Source organism: Vicugna pacos, chromosome 18 (genome assembly GCF_048564905.1).
Source record: "Vicugna pacos chromosome 18, VicPac4, whole genome shotgun sequence".
Taxonomy (NCBI): Eukaryota; Metazoa; Chordata; class Mammalia; order Artiodactyla; family Camelidae; genus Vicugna; species Vicugna pacos.
Genome location: NC_133004.1, coordinates 11,332,987 through 11,357,129, shown reverse-complemented (window position 1 = coordinate 11,357,129; position 24,143 = coordinate 11,332,987). Strand labels below are relative to the sequence as shown.

General features: G+C 34.4%; 1 long non-coding RNA gene across 3 annotated transcripts in view; it reads right to left on the bottom strand.

Annotated features, from left to right (window-relative positions):
• Positions 1-24,143, bottom strand: part of LOC140687016 (uncharacterized) — a 33,226-nt gene that overhangs the window by 3,504 nt on the left and 5,579 nt on the right. Inside the window, exons 3-4 of one of the 3 annotated variants that reach the window (XR_012061015.1) lie at positions 9,157-9,294; positions 906-955 (exon numbers count right to left, since the gene is read on the bottom strand). This is a non-coding gene — a long non-coding RNA (uncharacterized lncRNA). Of the gene's footprint in view, positions 1-722; positions 956-9,156; positions 9,295-24,143 lie in introns of those variants that run through there. The other 2 variants (XR_012061014.1, XR_012061016.1) reach the window with 2 other exon arrangements.

Below are 24,143 nucleotides of genomic sequence, written 5' to 3'. Positions count from 1 at the left end.
GTCTCCATATGAAAAGCAGTATTAACCTCCTACCTGCCTGCTTTGGGCACTGTTCTGGGCAGCTTAGATAGACACTTGGACAGACCAGAGTCCTTTCTCTGATCTAATTTTTTATGAAAAATAAGTGTAATGTGGAAGAGGCAGGTAGGTGTACATGCTGTGCTGTAGTTCTTAGTTTTATGTTCTGACATGGTCTATTTTAAAGTGCGTGTAATGTAGAGCATATTATTACACAAGTGTTTCTCTGATTTGGGAGCATGTTCATTGTGAGGGTAAGCAACATTCTTTCAAATTGAAGGTCTCAAAATTAACTTTCTCAGTAATAATACTTGAGTTAAAAAGAGACTAAGGAAAAGAGGATAACTTGCAAATGCTTGTGAATTGGAATTCTCACTCCAGATGTTTATAAAATGTTATATACTTTATCTCTTGTGCCTAGTGTTAGGAGTCATTTTGATTTTGGGCCGTTTAGTTGGTCTTTAATTAATGAATGAGACCTTTCATTTTCCAATGACAACATTATTTTGGGGAAGTGGGCACAAAGTCTTAACAAATGCTGTAGTATGGTTTAGCTATAAAAAATTCAGGGTTATTTGAAGAAATACACATCTAAGTGAAGAAATACTTTTAGTAGGTTTCTTTAAAAAGTTACAAGTTTTGGTAATGATTCTGTTGCCTAAAACAGCCAAGCTTTTCTTTAGAGCATAAGAAACAGACAATACTGAAAAGCTCTGATTTGTATTGTTTCAAGTTTTCCTGAAAGTGGTAAACTATTTTTTTTTTTTTACCATCCTGTTACATTTATGTGTGTTTTGATGGGGGAGGAGACAGTGATAAAGATGGTCAGAAGGACAATTGTTTGAGTCTCTGAGAGAATTGCCTTTGTTGACTGTCTGCTTACTTACTCCTGTTAACTCCCACTATCTGGAAAAATATCCGTACCAGGCATTTCACTCTGTGAAAAAATGAAATTTGTTTGGCATGATTAATTCATTTTAAACCCATGGGGTTTTCAAGAGTCTTTAAAATAAGTGTAAGATATTACACTGAATCATACTTTATCATTTGTTTTTACTGTTTCAATTAATTACTTTATGCATGGCTGTCATTAATCTTTATTTCATTCTCAAATGCCTCTAATCATTTGTCTATGTTCTAAGCTTCTCTATGGCAAGTAAAATTTCATGGCACTCATATATTTTAAGTAATAAAATTATGATGATACAGCTTTAGTCAATTGTAATTTTGCAAACAGCCAATCATTTTCTTCTGAAAACTGAAATTCCTACTCTGTCACCTAATGGAGACATTTTTCTTTGAAAGCTGATTTGGTAATTTAAATTATGTTCCATTCTATGCTGTGAGTGATTTCTGGGCCTCTACCCATTCTTAGCCAATTCATTAACTTCTAGAATTAAGCAGGAGGATAAATGGTAAAATTTTTGTTTCTGTCTATTTGTTACTATAGTAACTGCATTGTATGGTTTAATAAACTATACTATTTCCAGGAATGAAACTGAAAATTTTTATTTGCCACTGTTGGGCCATATGTTACTGTTATTGTTGTTAACCATTGTTTGGGTTTGGATAAGTAAAAAGATTAAAAATGATATTACATGGTTTAACAAAAAACAAGTGATCATTTCTGATATAATGTATTTCCATTAGCCTTGTAGTTTTTTAAATTTTAGTGTCACACAGCTTAGGACTTTAATTGGTGTGTGCATTAATTTTACATTTTAATAGGTTACTACTAAATATGGAGGAGAAATTTTAGTGATTTTCATTTGATATTAGACTAACAGGTTATTTTTTTAAAGTTCCAAATATGTTATGTATATTTTCATTTTTCAAGTTCATTTTTGGCTACAACAGTGTTTGAAATTACCATATTAAACTACATAAAGTTTTTTTAAATCTCTTTTTTTTTAATGCAAAGCTTTTGGAGTAGGCTTAAGTTAAAGAGAAATAAAACCTTTCTCAATTCAAATAGTTTTCTTTTTACCTGGAATAACCCCTCCGGATTTTTAAACATCACTGAGGCATATCAACTTTGAAATTCAGATGCGTCTTTACAAATAAAAATCCTATTGCTTTTGCATGAGCATCTGGAAGAGTGTATCCTGTCATTTTTCTTAGCTTTGTATATACCGACTTATGACTAAACTACCATAAATTTAAGTTTTATACTGCTAAGCTGCTTTTTCTAAATTTAAACTTTTGAAAAGATGTTTTATCTCCCCCAGAATCAAAGTTGGATTAGGCAAGCTCTAAATTTTCTGTGTATATAAGAAGTGTTGAAAGTGCTGTTTTTAGATTTATGTTTTGAGGATACTTATTAGTTGGAATTTCTGGATCCCTCCGTCAGTATCTTTATTTAGTTGAATTTTATTTTGAGTTGTACTCCCTCTAGAAATTTCCTATCAGAGATGAAGTAGTAATTTATTTGATGTGTGGAACACTATAAAGTCCAGCACAGCTACCGTAAGACATTAATTAGAAAATAAAAATTGAGAAAAATCTGGTACAGGAAAGGAACACATTTCATTGAGTTGAATCTCACTTTCAGACTAGTTAACTTTTAAGATGAAACTACTGTCAGATAGCTCAAGAGTATACTATATTTGGTAGGAAGAAAGATTCTTAGACTGCAGAGAAGATTTGATGATGCCCAAAAGCGGTATCTAGAATATTTCACAACCAGTTTGGCACAGGCAACAGTTAATCAGAGTGGGCCTCAGCCAGAATCCTAGAATCAAGGTCTGGAGAGATTTGCGGGGGGGGGTTGTCTGAGCGATTTGGGGGTATCCTGGAGGAGTCGGGTGGTCAGAGTGAGGGAACACTAAGGACTTGAGGCTGAGGTTATTTACCAGGAGGGAGTTTTTCACTTTAACAACCATCTTAATCATGGTAGTGCAAGCTGGCCAAGACCACGTCTGAGTCCATGTGACCAATTGAGGCTGCTGGCACTTGGAGGAGTCAAGTCTGCAGACTTCATGGAATTCATATCCTCTTTACTAGGGCCTCCTATGTATCCTTTGAATTCATTTGGGAATCTGGCAAATACTTTTATAAAGCAAATATCATCTGAAACAGTAAATTATGCTGTAGCTTTGTTTAAAGAAAGATCCACTTTTACTTGGATGAGGTGTGTCAGTAGTCTAATGCTAATTTTCATGAAATCATTTCATCCCTGACAAATTAACAGTGTATCAAAAAGAATCTTGTGCATTACTTGATTTCCCCACTCTTTCATGGTCAGTTTTCTTTACAAACCCTTGTTCTTCTTAGAAAATAATTCTTAAATTCTTTGTGTAATTCAATACACTGAATAATATTGATATTACTTAATGTCCAAGATGCTGTCATATGCACAGAGCAATATAAACACACTTGATGAGGATAAGGAAAGATATTTCCCATCTGGAACCATGCCTTTTCTTTTTGTGGTGCATACAATTTTACTTGTATTCTTGGGTCCCATTGAATAAACGCCGGAAGCCTAGCAGGAAATCCCTAACATTGTTGGTGCCAAAACAAATCATGAAGGTTATTGACAATGAAAGGAGATGTGTCGGATGAAACAGGAAAAATACTACATAATTTATGAAGTTTTGATTCTACAGAGTTTCTCATTTTAGCTATTAGTAAAATAACATATATATGTGGCAAAAGAAGCATTCTGAAAGGTTTCATCTACAGGGATTTTCTAAAATACCTGTTTAATAAAAAATGTGTGATAAGACAGATCTAGATCTGCTATGTGTATGCATGTGTGTGTGCATATATGTATATATATATATAATATATATATATTATATATATTATATATATATATATATAATTCCATTGAACATCATTTAGCTTTTATTCTTATTCAAAGCATATCAGCAGTAAATAGGCCAAGACCTACTTAGCTTTATCTAAGTAGCTGCTCACAAAGCCTTTAAAATCCTGAGAGTGGCCACATGAAACAAGGAGAAAGTGACTACTGAAGTGATGTCTACCCCTTTGGCTGAATTTTGTCTGAGCTTCTGTGTAGGCACATCCTTGCTTCTGTTATGTTTTCCTCTTCTCCGCCTGTGTTTCATGTGGTTCTGAATAACTTGCCCGATGCTGAATCCACCTCTGTCTGTGTCTTCTCACTATTCAGATTTATTTTGCATACCAGTGATAGAGCACAGGGCCAGAAGCAGGGTTTGTAGAATTTGAGAACTGTCTGAGAATGCCAACCGTGCCATATGTTCACTTTGTGGCTTTGGGGAAGATCAGCCAGGTGTAGCAATTATTAAATGATGATGTATGTGGAATATTTAACATAAATTTAGCAGTGGCTATTTTTCCTTTTTTTTTTTTCCTTAGTCTGAGCTGTTTCATTTCTCTTTTTTAAATTGAAGTATAGTTGATTTGCAGTCTTGTGTTAGTTTCTGGTGTACTGTCTTGTAATTAAAGTTATAAAATACCACAGTGACTTAATTACTTATAGAGAGGAACATCAGAGTCAGACATGCTAAGTTTATGAAAAAGGAAATTATAGAATATAGAGTATTATTAATACAGTTGTGCCTTTCTTCTAATAAAACCTCTGCTTTTTGAAAGCATGTAGTCTGAGAATATTCAAAAATGTATCAAGAACCAAGCAGCTAAATTTACTGGTAAATGAAGTTTTTTTAAAATACTTTTTTAAACATGGAAGCACCATAAGTGGGTTTTTTAAAAATACATTTATCAAACAGTGAAGTACCAATTTCAGGCAAGTAATTGCACTTAAGATCATTTTATATGAATGTAAGACCAGAAGCTGAAGTTCAGGAAGATCTGTGCTGAGTTTCATAGTGGGTTAAGCAATAGATTGTAGAGCAAACTCCTTGAGTTAAATTATTGGGAATCTTGGGAAAGCTGTGCCTCAGTTTTTTCATTTATAAAGTGGGGGAAATAATAGTGTCCCCCTCAAGGTGTTGTTGTAAGACTCTAAGGAGTCAATATAACTAAAATGTATAGAACATTCATGACACACAGGAAGCACTATAGCGGTACTATTGTCTTACTATTATGGTGTTTGGTTTAGGAATGCAAATGTTTTCTCCAGCAGATTGGTTGAAGTATTAAAAATATATTTGATCCACATATTAAAAGCCAAATAAGCAAACAGCATCAAAACTCCCAATTACCCGAAGGCTCCAGAGAGTTGGAAAAAAAGCAGGGAGATTTAGAAAATGGAATTGGTGCAGATGAGTTTCTCATTTTTCAGGCTTTTAGCCTGAAAGTTGACTCAAGGCAGTACTATGTAGTTGCTAAAATACTGAAAGAACATGTACAGTCTCTCTGAAGACAGAATTCTGGGCCTTTGGAAAGTCAAGGATTAATTTTGGAAAAGAGAAATACAGAGAGAAGGAGCCCCAGATTCTATGCATAAACTCTACCCACGTCTCTGGCTCATGCTTAAGTGGTGGGCAGGCGTCAGTTCAGTTACCACTGCTCAGGGCAATACTGAACTGAGATTCGCAGTCAAAATGCCACCAGGCATTTTGCATTTTGCAGTTTGAGTCTCACCAAGTTGATTGCTTGTTAAAACAAATACATCAGTGTCCTTCAGAGGTATATAGCAGAATCCAGAATCTCAACAACATAAAAGGACAGGATACAATTCATAATTGCTTGACATATGTAGAAATATGCAAATATGACCCGATCTCAAGGCTACCAAGAACAACCCAGTAATGACCTTACCAGACAAGGATTTAAAGCAGCTACTATGACTGTGTTCAGTGAAATCAAGGAAAATATGTTTACAGTGAACAAAAAGATTCAAAAACTCAACGTACAAAAATTAGTCAAAGAAACAAAATGAAATTTCTAGGCCTGAAAACTGCAATATCTGAAAAGTTCACATGTCTAGCAAATGGTAGAACTGGGGTAAAAATCCATCTCCGTTGGGCTCTGAAGTCTATGCTTTTGAGCTCTTTACTATGGATTATCTGTGTAGTGAGAGGAGAGCAGTGGGAGAGTCTGAGGAACTCACTACTGAAGCAGTGGGAGAAGAGGAGGGGGATCCTCTGGAAGGCTCTGGGAAGTTGCAGTCTGAAAGATGATAGGACAGTCAGGAAAGAATAGTTACAAAAGCAGTGTGTAGTAGTTTCTGTGGTTGCTGTGACAGGTTACTTCAAGCCTGGTGGCTTAAAACACCATGAACTTTATTATCTTAAAGTTCTTGAGGTAAGAAGTCTAAAATCTGTCTCAGTGGGCTAAAATCAAGGTGTTGGCAGGACTTTATGACTTTGGTGGCTCTAGGGAGGAATCCATTTCCTTGCCTTTTCTAACTTCTTGACTGGTGGGCCATCCCCCATCTTCAAAGCCAGCAACATACTGTCATGTTACATATCCACATACTCTGTGGATTAGGATCTGGATGTCTTTGGGGTGCTATTATTTGGCCTACTACATCATAGAAGTACTGGGTTTCAGTAAGATGTTGACAACATCACATGAAAATCAGAAATCTAGTTGTATAAGGACTGAAAAGTGTACTTTAGTTTGACAGGAGCCTGGCTTTTCTGCAAATCAATCGATATTAACTTCAGTCTATCTTTTATATAGATACAAATTCATAGCTTCACACACATTTTACATTTAAAAGACTTTATTCTCTGAAGAGTTTTCTGAATTTTCAGTATTTATTGGTCATTCCAAAAATGGTCCTTAATTTTTCTTTAATATTTCTATTTAAATATACTTAATATTCTTTTATATCTTTATTCTTCTGGTATTTTGGTACATGTTCAGGGGCACAACATCTCAAAGACTTATTTGTTCAAGATTTGGGCTGGCAGGGCAGGTATCAAAAATTAAGAGTTAATATTGCATCCATTTTGGTTGAGTTTTATTTTCATACTGATTTTTTCCATTTGCTGTCTCTTCATTAAAGTGAATTGGGGTAGTATGAGGGAAAGAGGGAAGGACCAGAGCCAAAGACTGAACAGGGCTACTTTTTGATAAAGAAAAACGATACTGCACTCACAGTTCTTATTTTTGTGTCAGCAAGATACCTGCCTGGACTATGGTAGGTAATCAGTACATTTTATACATTAATATTGTTAAAAGTCATTAATAACACGTAAAGCACAACCGAAAAAACAAAAAAATAAATAAATGAGACTGCAACAAACTAAAAAGGTTCTGCACAGCAAAATAAACAACAAAGTGAAAAGACAACCTATGGAATGGGAAAAATATTTGCAAACCATTTTATGTGATAAGGAATTAATATCCAAAATATACAAAAAACTCATGCAATTCAATAGCTAAATAATTCAATTAAAAGTGGACAAAAGACCGGAATAGATGTTTTTCTAAAGAAGATATGCAAAAGGCCAACAGATACATGGAAAGATGCTCAATCAACATCACAAGTCATTAGGGAAATGCAGTTCAGAACCACAATGAGGTGTCACCTCACAGCTGTTAGGATGGCCATCATCAAAAAGATAAGAGGTAACAAAAACTGGTGAGGTTATGAAGAAAGGGGAATCCTTGTGCACTGTTGGTGGGATTGTAAAACTATGAGAAACAGTATGGGGGATCCTCAAAAACTAAAAATAGAACTACCATACGATCCAGCAGTTTCACTTCTTGGAGTATATCCAAAGGAAATGAAAACACTAACTGGAAGAGATATCTGCACCCCCATGTTCATTGCAGAATTATGATAGCCAAGACGCAGAAGCATCCTAAGTGTGTATTGATGGGTGAATGGATAAAGAAATTGTGGTATACATGCGCAGTGGAATATTATTCAGCCATAAAAAATGAGGAAATCCTGCCATTTGTGACATTTTGGATGGACCTTGTGGGTATTCTGTTCAGTGAAATAAGTCAGAGAAAGACAGATACTATATGATGTCACTTATATGTGATTCTGAAACAACAGCAAAACAAACTCATAGGAAAAAGAGATAAGATTTGCGGTTACCAGAGGTAGACAGAGGGGGAATTTGAGGAAAGTGGTCAGAAGGTACAAATTTCTATAAGATAAATAAGTACAAGGGCTATATGTACAGCATGATGGCTATAGTCGCCACTGCTGCATGGTATATGGAAGTTGCTAAGAGAGGACATCTAAGAGTTCTCATTGCAACGGAAACATTAAAAAAATTTTTTTTGCTATCTCTTTATTTTATCTACATGAGATGATGGATGCTAACTAAAGTTATTATGTAATCATTTCACAAATTAAGTCATTATGCCATACAGTTTAAGCTTATACCATAATACATGATATATGTCAATTATATCTTAATAAAACTGGGAAAAGTAATTAGTGCCTACCATGCATGCAATATAAAAATATACTGATATTTCAATTTAAACTTAAATTCTGGAGCCATTTCAATCTCCTGGTTTCATAACAGTAATACAGAAATGTATAGAATGAAAGTACCTCCTCTGTAATCCTTTTCCCCCTGAAGATAACGACAACTAAGATCGGTTTATATCCATCTAGAACATCATGTATAAAAATATCCTTACATAAACAGGATCATAATAGAGACTGTTACACCATCTTCTACAACTTAATCATATATGCTTTAAAAAGTAGGGACACAAAAAGTCGAAAGGAAGAGAATCCAGATTTAATTGATCAGGGCTCTGGCTCAGACTGTGCATAGTTCTCTTGACTCTGTTCTTCTCTGTTTGGTTCTTGGACTAGTTTCCCTCATGGTTACAATGTGATTGCAGCAGTTTCAGGGACGCTAACCAAATCAGCATCACCCATAGGCACACAAAGGAGCTGACTTTCTTACTTTTGTTTGTGAGAGTAAAGAGATTTTCCCAGAAACCTCCTGGTAGACTGCCCCTTACCCCACTGTCACATACTCATGCCAATGTTACTTACTGGCAAGGGGAAATGTGGCCAAAACAACTGGCTTAGAGCATGAGGATGGATAGAGGAAAGGATACTGCTACAAAATTAGGGGTTTTGAGGGAAGAAGGAGTAGGGTTATATATGTAAATGAATGTTGGATAATTTCTTACCTTCTTTGCTATGATACACAGCAGACATGGAGTTAGCATCCTTCTGCCTTAATTAAAAAAAATTTATGTTTGGAATCCTCCAGTTTCTTGAGCCAAACCAGGTCTAGCCAGTTAAATCCTTACCTGGGAGAAGAAATTGAAGTCTGTGCTCTGTTGCCTCTGTAGCTGGGGAGTGGAAAACTCAAGTCTCTTCTTCACTCACCTGTCTCATGCAGTATTTATTCCACAAGAGTGTACTGGGTAGCTATTGTGAATTCTGGGCTGAGATACAGAGATAAATAAAATGCATTTTTACTTTTGAGGAGTTTAGTGATCTAATAATGAAGAGAAAAGGTAAATCAATTACTGAATGTGGGTGAACTATGCTTTGATAGTAAACAGTTCAATGAGAGTACAGAGGAGGAAAGTCCTGGTTAATTACCTAACACTACCTCCCCTGTGCAAAGGCATAGATTTCGTCATAAATGGCTGAGGTCTTGAACAGGGAAAAGCAGTGAAAAGCTTATTGGGTTGTTCTGTTTATATTGTAGACAATATGATGTTACTAGCTGTTTATATTGAAACTGAAATTCCCAGGTATTTACTAAAAGCTTAACATTTTATTTCAAAAGGCTGGGTTTTATTTACCTTGCTGTTCAAGAACATCTCTGATAAAGCATAAATACTGCTTTGGGAATGGAGCTGTGATGCTAATAAGTTAACATATTTACTGGCTTGATGTGTTTGTTAGCCAGCATCTTGTCTAAAGCCTCTGTGCATAACCATGTACCTGTCTTCCATCTGTGAAATTGGTGCAGTGATTTAAAAAGTGAATGTGATTATAATCTCCTAAAGAACTTATAGCTAAATAATACTCACTGAGCAACAACTATTTATCTTCTGCTTATGTGACTGGGGCCATTTGTCTGTGGTTGAAATGCATACCTTCTATTTGTAGACATTTTCTTACTGTCTTTCTGTCTCTAGAAAGACTGCTTTCTACTCTGAATCTCTGGATACTACATATTTCTATGTATTTGAATGATGTGGTTTCCAGAGACTTCAGCACCAAACCCAATAAGGAGGTCAATTTAAGAAACATATAATTTAATTGCACTGCCACAGTTACGCACTGTTTTAGATTAGGAATCTTGAATGTACAGATTATTTTATTTGATTAGTGTCATTCAGTTTGGGCATCTTCCTCAGTTTTTTTGTATTTAAAATAAAAAATATTTTTCATGTGTAAATGTTTGATAGCAAATGATCAGATAGTAAATTTATGTGATAAACTGTTCCTGAATTTACCAGTGATTTAAAGATATTCATAACCTATTGAGCCAAACCACTTCTAATTTTTATTCTCCTAAAGTATACTTTTCTTAAAACATTCTAGTTTAATTTGACAGAATACATCCTTCTTTCACTACTTTTTATCAAACGCTCTCTCCATTACCTCCCCCACCCCCTCAACTAGTGCTCTTTGTTACCTTTCTTGAGCTTTCTCCAAAATTTCTCTCCTTCTGACATACTGTGTCTTTCTGTTTTTATTTTTAAATAGACTGTCCTCATTAGAACATAAATCCCATGAGTACAGAGCTTTTGATCTGTTGTGTTCGCTTGCGTTACCACTAACACTAGGGCAATGCATGTTATGAGCCAGATATTCAGTAAATATTTGCTGACCGGAAGGATTGCAAAACAGAATTTATAAACCAAAATTAAGGGGCTGAAAAGTGCCCCAAATTCTGTGTCTACTGCTATGGTAACTGACCCTAGGTAGAACTTTGACTGTTAGGCACAGCTGTTTTTCACCTTGCCCCGCTCTATTGTGACAGAAAAGGAAAGTATTTAGAAGGGAGTTAGGTAACCGTGCATCCTTGTTTGCCTGGCACAATTCAAAGTAACACATGTCATGGTTAATTTCTGTTACCCCCCTTTCACTGTCCATAGTGTCCCAGGCTGGGTGAGAAATCATGTGGCCATCTCCAGTCATGGTACCTTTCTGAATCAGATAAAAGTTACAGAACTATTCCCTAGAAAAAAAATTAGATCATTTCCACTCATACAAAATCATATAGTTTCAGATATGAAGACTTAAAAGGAATCCAGGCAACTCTTTTGACTTGTAGACACACACTCTCAGGGTCTATACTTTTATGCAGCTAATCTCAGAGCTGTGAGAGAAAGATAGAGACCAGTGGGAATCCATATACCTTTGAGACCAGATGGAACATTCTGACAGTGAGCATGAGGCCAGGACTGGCGGTATGGCCAGATTATCTTCATGTGACTTCTGAGATAATGATGAGGCCATGAGGTCAAAGACCACTTGGAGCTGGTTTAGAGTTCTTTACTGGAACAGGAAACCTTAGAATTGTCCTTAGACCAATGACAGGGTCCAGAGAGCTGCACACCAAGGGCACACAGAATGGGCTCTGTGTTGTCGGGCACTGATTTCCATAGTTCTGGAGAAAGTGAACCTCATATGAGATAAAAAGAACCTATTGAAATCATTGCATTATCTGACATGAGAGAAAAGTGTCCCAATGAGATTAGACAGTTCAAAGAGAAAGGGATGACAGGTAAATGACAGCAGAGACAGCAGAAGAAGCAGCATTAATCTGGTGAAATTTAATGCTCCAGAAGCTAGAGTTACTTGCATTTGTTCACTTTACAGATGTATCATGAATAACTGTAAATGGTGAGGGAGAGCCTGCAGGACAGGACGTAAGTGGAATCTGTGTGTTGTAAACATAAACAACAGTATCTTGGGGGGTGAAGGAATAAAAACAAGATTCCAGGGGAAAAGATTAAAAACTGAGATTGTCTTTACACACCCAAGGCCTGGAGCTTTTGTTTTGTTTTGTTTCTAGTAGAGGTTTACAGAAGTATTAGTGTGTATAACAATTCTGTTATGAGTAGGAAAATGAATTCTATCATGTATTTATTCATGAGGTATAATTTCTATACTTCCAGAATGGATTGGAGGTGAATGTTTCATACATATTTAAATTCAGTAGACTTAAAGGCAGTGACACCATAGGAGTTTTTGGTTCCTCTGAAGAGTGTTCAAGAATTGCTTAGAAAGAAATCTGTGCACAGGGTGGATGCAGCCAGTGATTAGATCACACTCCCGATGTTCTGTCCAGGACTGCTTTGATTATGGCTTCTTTCTAGGTCTTTAGCTTGCCCTGCAACTGTTGAACAACTGTACCCTGAGCAGACTATTCCTAATTTGATTGTTGCCAAGTGACCTCAGTTTTTAATGAAGGAATGTAAGTCTTTAGTTTTCCTTTGTGCCTACCTTTACTTAGTTTTTCAAACTGTCCATTCTCTATCCAAATTGGACTTACTCCCTGAATATGCTCTATTTTTCCCTCAGATACATAAACTCACATTCTTACCACCCTAGTCCCCCAGCTTAGAATTCTGGGCCTTTCAGGAGTTTACCCCATCCTTCTGTGCTTATCAAGAAGGTGTCTTCCTGGAATTTTTTTCATAATCCTTTCAGCCAGAAGTAATATTTCTACTCCTGCATCCATATCACTGGGTGTTTAAGTTTTCCTATATTTCTCTCATTTTATAATAATTATTTGGTATGTCATACACAAGTTCTTTACACTAGGATACGTATTTTTAATGTCTGAAAATGTTTTTATTTCACTTAATTTTTTAAAGTAGTTTTAGATTTACAGAAAATTGTTTGGAAAAGTCTCATAGCCTCTCCCTTCCTCCACATCCCCTGATATATAGTATCTTGCATTAGTGTGGTGCATTTGCTATAGATGATGAACCAGTATTGACTAGTCATTATCACTCAGAGTTCATAGTCTACATTAGGGTTCACTCTTTGTGCTGTACATTCTAAATGTTTTCACAAATATATAATGTCGCATATCCACCATTACGAATATCATACAGAATAATTCCACTGCCCTGAAAGTCCCCTGTGCTTCACCTGTTCATGCCTCCCGCCCTCTAACCAATGATCTTTTTACTGTCCCCGTAGTTCTTTCTTTTCCAGAATGTCATATACTTAGAATCATACAGTTTGTAGCCTTTTCATACTGATTTCTTTCATATAGCAATATACATTTAAGGTTTCTTTATGTCTTTTCCTAGCTTGATAGCTTATTTCTTTTTATTACTGAGTAATATTCTATGCTCATATGTACAGTAGTTTGCCTATCTGTTTACCTATTGAAGAACATCTTTGTTGCTTCTAAGATTTGGCAATTATGAATAAAGCTGCTGTAAACTCATGTGCAGGTTTTCATGTAGAAATAAGCTTCCAACTCTTTAGGGTAAATACCAAGGAAAGAGATTGCTGGATCATATGTTAAGAGTATGTTTATTTTGGTAATCGCCTGCCAAACTGACTTCCAAAGTGACTATACCATGTTCCATTCCTGTTGCTCCACATCCTCATCAGCATGTGGTGGTGTCAGTTTTTGAGTTTTAGCCATTTTAATAGTTGTGTAGTGGTATCTGATTGTTATTTTAATTTGCAAATTCCTGGTGACGTATGGTTGACCATCTCTTCATATGCTTACTTGCCATGTGATTTTTTTTGGAATGTCTCAATAGACAGTGAGATCATTTGCCACATTTTTGGTTGAGTTGTTTATTTACATATTGTTGATTTTTAAGAGTTCTTTGTGTAGTCTTATTACCAGTCCTTTATCATATATATATTTTGCAAAGATTTTCTCCCAGTTGTGGGCACTCTTCATTCAGCTAACAGTGTCTTTCACAGAGCAGAAGATTTAAGTTTAATGAAGTCCAACTCAGCAATTTTCCTTTCCCGGATCACACTTTTGGCATTGTATCTAAAATGTCTTTGCCAAAGCCAAGGTCACCCAGATTTTCTTCTATGTTATCTTCTAGGAGTTTCAGAGTTTTGTGTGTGATACTTAACTGTGTGTGTGTTATATTTAATCTGTGATGTATTTTGAGCTTATTTTTGTGAAAGGTTTAAGATCTGTATCTATTTTTAAAAAAAAAAATTTTATTGCTTGCAGATGTTCAGTTATTCCAGCACCATTTAGTGAAAAAACTTTACTTTTTCCATTGAATTACCTTTGCACCTTTGTCAAAGATAAATTGATTCTATTTGTGTAGGTCTATTTATGGGTTCTCTATTCTTTTCTAATGATCGATTAGTCTGTTCTTTCACTAGTACCACACATCTTGACTACTGTAGCTTTCTTTATACTCAGTCTGGATGCTGTGAAGTGTCAGTTCTGCTCCTGTATTCTTCTCCAGTGTTCTACTTTCCCATGTAAACTTTAGAATTAGTTTTCAATATGCACAAAATAACCTGCTGGGATTTTGATTGGGATTACACTGAATTGTTTTGTTAAAATCATTGTATCCCTCATTGCACCCATCACTTTTTTATAGTAAGTGGACATGGAACTTATTTAAGAGTTTATTATTGTAGGAGTTTATTATTACTCATAGTAGTTCTGTCTAGAGTTTATTTAAGATTAGTGTTGAATTTGATTTTTTTCCCCACTGGCTAAGCAGAAGGCCCATCATTATTCACGACTGGTGAGTTCCTTCCTTATTAATTATGATGCCTTTTTAGTCATGCATTAAATTTGCACATTCTCAGATGAGTTATTTTACGCTAAATATTCTGTTACAGGTCGATCTATTATTGTGCCCAAACAGCACTGATTTAATCATTGCATTTTAGGAATGTTTTAATATTTAATAGGGCTGGTTATACCTCATCTCTTTTCTTTTTTTCCTCATTAATTGTACATACTCTTTTTGACCATTTATTTTCCAAAATGAATTTACTTGTGGTATTTAATTGAACTTAGTTATTCTGATAAGAGCCTGTGTGGAAGAGAATTACTAAATTATTTGCTTAGCACTCATCCATTTAAATTTGTTAACATTAAAGTTTATGTGAGAGCCATTTTAATATATTCTGCACTTAGAAAAAGGAGGTACTGGTAATTTTGACTTAGTGTCTATACATTCCTAAAGAGTTGGACAAATCCAGATATTCAGAAATACAATTTAAGTAGCATTACAGGAGCTTTTCCTGTTCTAAAAGAGGAATTATTTAGGATGAATCTATCTTAGTCCTCTATTTCCCAGTTTAAATTTTAAAAGAAAAAATTTAAACTTCCAAATGAAAATTATAAAACTTTTCCTTGAATTAAGTTGACTGTAATAGTGTAGGAGATTGCCAGGTTTATTGTATTGTGTAAGTCTGTATCATATTTCACATTATTTGACAAATTCAAAAAATTTTCTGCCTGATTAATACAAAAATCAGAATAAAGACAGGAAATGGGACTAAAGTATAATTCAGTGAATTAATGGACTTTGTGACTTCATTTGTTTCATTAAATTTATGGTGAGTTTTTTTCTCAAACTGAAGGCAGAAAGGACTTTGTGGCCTCATCTAGTTTAAGATCAAATCACATTTAATATTGTAATATGGAATGATGCCTTTCTCTTACTCATAATTTCCCCAATTAATGCCATATGTTTGTCCTAATTTAATACCTTGTATTTTTCATTTAAAAAATTACTTGGCTTGCTTCTGGGAGCATTTAGGCAGATACCTCAGTTTGAAGTCCAGTGAATCTTTAATCCTCTTATTTGTAAATATATATATAAATGAAAAAGAAAATAGAAATGCAGAAAAAGAAATACAAAAACAGAAAAAAAAACCTTTATAAACTAATGAGACTAATAGTTATAGGAGAGAATGCAAGTATCACAGTACCGAACCCAGTACCTATGACAGTAGGTTCTCAATAAAACTTAGTTTCTTTCCTCTTTCACTGTCTAGGAATAAATTCTTTGCCTGTCGAACTATAATTAACCCATCTAAAAGCCAGGGTTTCAATAAAAGTATATAATGTGGATTTATTTTAATTCCTTGTTAAATGGCAGTTTGGCACTTAATCAAGAAATAATGAGGCACCAAGAAGTCTGTACATCACATGTTTTTTGGGAGGGTGTCCTGGTGGGGGAGGGACACACATCAAGGCCAAAAACAAAATAGTTTCAATTTATTCTGAATCTTTTATTGTTTGAATCAGGACTTGTTTGAAAAAAATTAAAGGAAAATTTGAATAGTTCCATCTCCAAGTTGCAGTAGACTAGTACTGTAGCTGAAGTAAACAAGAGTAAAGCTAGGAAAGCTTTAAAAGGATTTAATTAAAAAGGATGTAAATAAACATGGTTAAATCACAAACGGAAATCTGTTTGAAACTTGTGAAGTAGCTGGGACCTGAGAAGGCCAAAGTCCCAGAGACTAGAGAAGTGCATTGAGGTGGGCCTACCATTCTGTCTACTACTTTTCTCTTTGGGCAAATACTAAGTATTAAGCTGGGCAGAGATTGAGACAGGAAGGCCTGAAAGCTTTGTATAATCTCAGAAGTCTGGAGAGGCAAAAGTTACAGTTTGGGCCTGCTAAGATAGAACTTGAGCGTACAAGATCTTGAAGGAAAAGGGGACAGAGAGAAATAAGGTTTCCCTTCTGCAAAGGTGTACCCCCTTAAGGCATTTTGTTGTTCTTAACTGTGTTGGAAACCAGCTAAAAAGCTTAGCAGAAAGCAACTTAAAAAGTTTAACATTACATTAATGTGTGACTAAATACTGATTATACAAATCAATACTATCAATGTCTTGTGGGGTTTAATTCTTGTGCTGGGAAGGTAAAAAAAAAAAATCATGTTTCAGTATTCATTTAGGAGTAGGGGCCCTGGTAATCACTCTAGGCTCTCATGTGTGGCCCCTGGATATTTTATACCATTGGAGTAGAAGTGAACCAGAAGTAGTCTGACTCTTACTAAATCTGAGACCCAGTCTTCAGTCTACTGGGCTCCAGACTGAATTGAATTGATCTACTCATCATATAGCTGCCAGCCTTTGATAATTCTGTTTAGAGGAAAAAGCATCATCTAGCTTATATACAAATTTAATATGTAATATCTGACATATGATAAAAAAAACTATATAAAAAATCAGGACAGTAGAAATAGACCCGTAGGTGATTCATATATTGGGATTTTAAGTCACAGACCTTAAAAAAGTTGTGGAATCTACAGTAAAAAAAATCCAATGGCAATTCTAATAGAGAAGAACACAGTAAGTAAAACAAGAACTCAGTACGTGAGTTTAACAGCAGCTGGGACATAATTTAAGAAAGGATTTATGAGCTAGAAAGTAGACCAGTCTAAAATGTGCAGACTGACACATACAGAGAAAACAATGGAAAATAATAAAGTCATAAGAGGTATTGGATGTGGTAATAAAGTCTAATATGTGATTGGATTTCCAGACTGGGATGGAGGCAATATTAGAAGATTTAATAGTGTATAATTTTTCAAAATTAATTAAATACATTAATTCATAGTTTCAAAAAGCACTACAAATCCTAAGAAGGTTTATACATAGAAAACCACAGCTTGGTGTATCGTAGGAAAATGACTGAACATCAGGATAAGAAAAAGAATCCTAAAAGTAGCTGGGAAGGGGGAAACACCAAAATAGCAGCAGTAAAACTGCTATTATCTGACTATGCAACAGAAAATTATAACCAGAAAACAAAAACACGAGAGTTTTAACATGGGGAACACAAATAATCACTAACTCGGAGTTCACTACCAGTGAAATGTCCTTCTAAAGTAAAGGTGAAACAAAGGTATTTCCAGACAAATAAAATTGAGATAATTTGGAGATAGAAGGTAGAGTTTTTCAGGAAGAAGGGATACACAGGGAAAAAAGTAAATGCAGGAAGAGAAGAAGACAGGGTCAATGTGTTGCCACATGTAAATTAATACTGACTAAACCAAACAATCATATTAATGCCTTGTGAGGCTTAAAAAATATGTGCAATTTAAATGCATGACAATAATAATACAAAATGTAGAACCTACAAGATTTTTAAATGAGTTCTATCCTGGGAAGTGGTAAATGGGTGAAATCTTGAATTATTTTAGTAAATGTTCATTAAAGGGGTGAAGGTGGGCACTGTTAGAACTAAAAAGTGAACTTAGCACAGTAACAACTCAGTATAAATTTTCATTTAATTTTTATATATTAGCAAAAAGCGAATACAAAATAAAAATTTCTAAATGATGCGTAATAACACATCATACATCTAGAAATAATTCTAATGAAAGACATGCAAACCTTTCCATAGAAAACTGAGAAACATTTTGAAGGAAATGAAAGATGAGCTACAAAAAAGCAGGATATATGAGGTCGGAAGGCTGAATATTAGAAAGATGGCTGTTCTCTCCAAATTCACCTGTAGATCAATGCAATCTCAATGAGAATCCCACCAGGTTTTCTTTTTGGGTGCATGAAAATTTAAGTCTCTTCAAAACATTATAGAAAATGAAGAGGGTCAATATTAGCAAATTGATATTGAAGGAAAGAACAAAATTGGGACCGTTGCCTGCCAGATATCACAACTTATTTTGATGATACAGTGGTTAAGATACTATAGTATTAGCACAGGCATAGGAAAGTAGGCCAGAATAGAAAAGAATTCATAAATACATCCACAGATTAGTAACTTGATTTATGATGAAGGTGGCAGTGTTAGTGTAGTTTTTGTAAATGGTGCGAGGTCCGTTGAATAGCTAAATGAGGGGGGAGATGAAGCTAAATCCCCTCTCTTTACCATACACCAAAAAAGCAATTCCAACCAGAATGTAGGTCTCAGATAAGACCTAAAATAATCAAGTTTCTAGAAAATAATGTAGGAGGATCTTTTCAGGAGAAAAAGCACCAGCAATGAAGGAAAAGATTGATAAATTGTACTACAATCAAGAACGTCTGTCATCAGAGTTACCAGTAAGAGAAGACGCAGACTGGGAAGAGAATTCTTGAAAAATATTAACAATTCTGACAAATCAGTAAGAACAAAGATAGCCTAATAGAAAAAAAAATTGGGTGAAAGACTTGAACAAATATTTCACAACAGCAGATATTCAAATATCCAAAGCATATGAAAAGGTGTTTCATCACAGTAGGCTTCAGAGAAATGCAGATTAAAACTGTGATAAGGTATTACTACACACCCAGCAGAAGAGCTAAAATTAAAAAGACTAATAATACCAAATTTTGATAAGATGTGAAGCAAGTGAAACTCATACACTCCTGATGAGTTAAATTTATACCACAACTTTGGAAATCTCTGGCAGTATCTCCTATAGCTAAATATTTATAAATTCATGTCCGAGGAATTCCACTCCTGGTGTACACCCAATAGATACATATTCCTGTATTCAACAAAAAAATATGTGCAAGAGTGTTCACCACAGATTTATTTGTAATAGCCCCAAGCAGGAAACAACCCACATGTTCAACTGTTGAATAGATGGTGATATAGTCATACAAAGGAATATTATAAGCAGGGAAATGAATTAATTACTACTACGTGCAACAACGTGATGAATCTTAACAAACTTAATGTCAGCTGAAGACACTAGATAAAAAGAGAAAATAGTCTATATTTCCAAATTAGAAAAATAATTAATGGTGATAGAATAATGGCTACCTTTGGAGAGGGCACAAAAGCAGCTTCTAGGTTGTAGGTTCTGTCTTATTTTTAGATCTGGGTACTGATTACATGGGTTTGTTTACTTAGTAAATTTAAGCAAGCTATATACTCATGATTTATGTATTTTTTTTGTGAATTTGCTATATTTATTAGAAACATAGGCCCTCCAAATCATAGTTTTATTTTTAGGACATTGAAATTACTTCATTATATTTTGAATGCTGGAACACAGTTTGCAAATTTTTAAAGTTTTTTCCCCAATCTTAATAATAAACAGCATGTGTGGTGGAAAATTATTTACAGGGTAATTTTTTGTTTATCACTTTTCCCTAATTTATTACTTTAAAAAAATGTGGCAGGTTAATGGATAGTAAACATGTATTAAATACTTCAATTACTTTTCTTATGTTATGCCTTGATATTAAAAACTTCATATTCATGATGGACGTTTTACTGTTGTGTTGTAATTGTCTAGAAATTTATCTGTGTGAAAAACCAGACATGCTGCTTAAACAACTGAAACTAAATAACGTCTTTGGTATGGTAAGAATCTCTCTGTGTACTTTACTTTCTCTTATCTTGATGTGGACACATTGTATTAGGTGGCACTTACCATGAGAAAAAGGATGTTGAGTAATTTCAAATTAAATACAGATTAAAAATCTGAAATAAAAGAGAAAAAAGATAATGTATCTTGGATTTGGCATACGCAGAAATACTTAGGAGAGAGGAGCTTTGAAGTTGAAGATCCAATTTCAAGCTCAAGCTCCATCATTTATCTAGGTGACTTTTTGTTATTGTTGAGGAAAATTTGTAATACACTTATATGTCATTTGTTTCCTCATATGTAAAATGCAGACAGTAAGATTACATGTGAAGAAGTGTTTAGCTCAAAGCCTGGCACACAGTACCTTCTTACTATGTGACCTGTAGATTTAATAATAATAAAATACTCTACCTAAAACAATAAAAATAAGTTATACAGTTTGAAAGAAGCAATAAAACTTATTTTTATAGGTTATGGAATAGTTCATGTTTATGTGCCTTAAATTCATAATTTATGTATTAATTAAGTATATTTAAAAGTGTTAAAATATACTAATTAAATTCATATATTGACTAAAATATGAATACAAAGAGATATCATATGAATGTTCCATCTTTCATAAGATGATATAATTTAGACTTAATTATTTTGTATTATATTCATAATTTATGTCCTTTCTGCTGAATCAAGTTGGTATTTAAATGACTATTTTATTTTCCTTAATGGAAATGTTTTTTATTTTAAAAATAAGATTTCCCATTTTTTGGTCTCAAATGATAAAATATTTAATTCAGTTTCCTACAAATGGTGAAGTATTACTTTTCTTTAAATTAATGAAATCAGTGTATTTTTTAAAAATCCCACATACTCAGATCATAAATTATTGGAAGTCTCATAGGCTTTAAGGATTTGGTGATTTTTCAAACTATAAAATTGATCGAGTTTATTGAGAACTGTATACTTCCCTTCCTTGATTAGCTTCAATCTCTTCATTGTTTCTAGGCATTTAATTAAATGATTCTTGTTAACATTCATAAGAGATGTGTCATGAAATCGCTCTGCGTCGCTTATGCATAACTACAACTTTATTGCACTTTATCAGTCTTCTAACTCTGTGGACCATAGGTCTTCTTGTGTGTTTAGCTGGTAACTCACCTCCAGCACATGCTGCTGCCAAGCCTTTCTTTGGGTATTTGGATAGTGAATCTGTTACAGTATTGCTAACTAACTCCTGCACCTTAAGAAACCGTTTCTGTCTCACTATATAGATTGGTAAAGAGTTTCTGTTGCTAATACTAATGACCATGACTCTTAATTACAAGTTCTCTTTCTTCTGGAAAACTCCTACAGCACTTTATCTTTGCACTGATGCAAGTGTGTGTGTGTGTATTTAACATCTATATGTGAAAATAATAATGGGATATTAGAATGTCTATTAATCATTGAAAAAGTATCACATATCCTATTTTCCTGGTAAACATGAAAGGGAAATCATTTCATGTGTCCTTTAATTATTTTTCCTGGGAGATAATAAACATAAGAATTTGTCATTTTAAAAGTAGAAAAGTGAGTGATAATTACACTATACTGGACATGACTAAATTGCTTCCCTGTGCCCCAGGTTTTAAAAAAAAGATTCATCACTGTAATAGGTTAATATTTAAGATGAGGACTTGAACTTTATAAAACAGCTAAATGCCTTGAAAACTTATAGTGAAAACCAGGTCTTTCCATTCAGTATTCTTTCTTACCTAACAATGTATTTTTAAATTCAAAGGTTGGAGGTGTAAGCTTAGAAGATATTTTTCTGAGGAATAAATAAATTACTGAAGAAGCCAAAAAGCTCTCTTAAAAGTAATCTGTTGAACCTGTTGAGTTTCACAACCCTACCTGTATATTGAGGCTGATATTTTTATATCACTTTATAGCACTTAAAAATAAATACTATGTATGTGCATTTAATGAACATTGCCTTCTTGAAGCTTGCTTACTAAGGAATGGAGATTCTTAGTTATGGCAAAGATTTTTTCCCAAGTAGCATTAGCTTCTTACTTGATTAATGAATTTTCTAATGGAAAAAGTTGCAAGTAAATTTAAATGCATGAAAAGTCTGAAGTAAACCTCAGTTTTCGCTGGATGCCAATTATGTGTGCTAAACAAGGGAGGTCAGTGGTGGAAACTTACCTTTGAGACAGAGTATGTCCCTTGATCTTGAAACTTGTATTGCTATTGATTTGCTAGGAATCTTATGGCATGGTAGGAGGCAGTCTGTTCTGTTTTACACTTTGGATATAATTATGTTCACTTTTTTAAAGTCACATGATTATGAAACTAACATATACTGATTAATAATTACAGCTTAAAACATACTTTGGTTCTGATACAGTTTCAGAATTGTTTGGCCAAGCACGTCTTTTGTTATATTGTGAACTTTTATATAATGCTAGAAAGGTTGGGCTAGGAAAAAATTTGCTTTTACTTCATCAGAGATTTATAGTTAGATGCTGCATTTCTAAGTTGACCTTATTCATTTGAGAGAATAGTGCTTCCTAAATCAGAGTACTGTAGACTTGAGAATTAGGTAAATGTTCACATTTGCTGTTGAACCTACTAGACTGTTGTATTTCACGTACCTGGCGCATATCCAGCTGAATGCCTTTGAACTTCTGATTACTAAATTAATTGAAAATTTTTGTTTGCTGAGGAAATGAAATGTTATTAATTAAAAGTTTGAATACTGTTTCATATCCTGCGGAATTGGGAGTGGATTTTGGTGCAGGGACTATATTTCAGTTTATTTAAATGACAGTAATTGAAGCTTGCTAGCTGTTTACTTGTTTGCTTGTTATTTATTTTGGCTTTTTCTTTCCACAGAAAGTTGATGTGGAAAAATGGGTATGTGTTTCTATGTATTTACAAAAAGACTGTGATCTAAATGGGTGTATGTTTGCTGTTTGCCTCTAATATCTTTGTTTGCTTCCTAGTGTGGCTGGTACTATGAGTATTCAGAGTAAATGCTGTGTTGTAATGAACAGTCTCTAGTTAGACCCTTGTAAGTTTCTGGTTTGGTATCTATTGAAATATTCTCTATCCCTGGAGCATTATAATTTTTATATAATTGGCTTTGTAATTATGGTGTGCTTCTGGTCAACAGGAAGACTTTCATTACTAATATTGTGTGTATCTTTTAGTAAAAAAATCTTGACTGTCTTGTCTTAAAATTCTACTGCTTAGTTCTTATATTTTCCCATGTGCTCTAAAAAGGCTGTTACACATATTCATACAATCTTAAAAAGTAAAGGTGAATAACAAAATATCATGAGGAAACATAGAGTTGCAGGGAGAGGGAGATCCTTCCAGTTCAGAGCACCTCGTAGTTGTGAATGGAAATTAGAATCTCACCCATACTGATGTTCCCAGTCCACTTTTTCCCCAAGTGTGCAAAGCAGTAGGTCCTTCATTGTATTGTTTTGTTCTTATTTGCTCTGGGACTTAATATGATGAATCAGTTAAGGTTTGCTTAACTGATGGCTTCATTTTACCTTCATTGTTTTTCCTGATGCTGGGATGCAGTTCTCTTTTGGCACTGTTTTGAGAATTTTGCTTTCTTTTCAGCAGCCTTTCAGTCGTGTTTCCTAAACAACTGCAAGTCCACCTGACTTTTTGCGATTCTTTGCTCTTTTTCACTCCTTTCAGCCCTTTATATTCAAGGAAAGTTTTGTTTATTAAATTCAACATTTGCATGATGATGTCTCCCATGTGTGGATTTTTGAGAACTACAACTTCTATGTTGTATTTCTGGGACTAATTTTAATTCACCATCTGTATCATCATAGCTAAGCTATTACTAATTTTGTTCAACTCTTTCTTTTTGAAATTTCTTATCTTCTTCTGTGACTAGTGAAAATTCTGATCCAAGCTCCACATTGTTCTTGTCTTAGGGATGGAAGCCCATTTCTTTCTAAGAAAATGTACCTCATCTTTTTGTTCTCCTTCCCCAAGATCAGCCACCCTAAAACAAGTCCCTGCCTCATC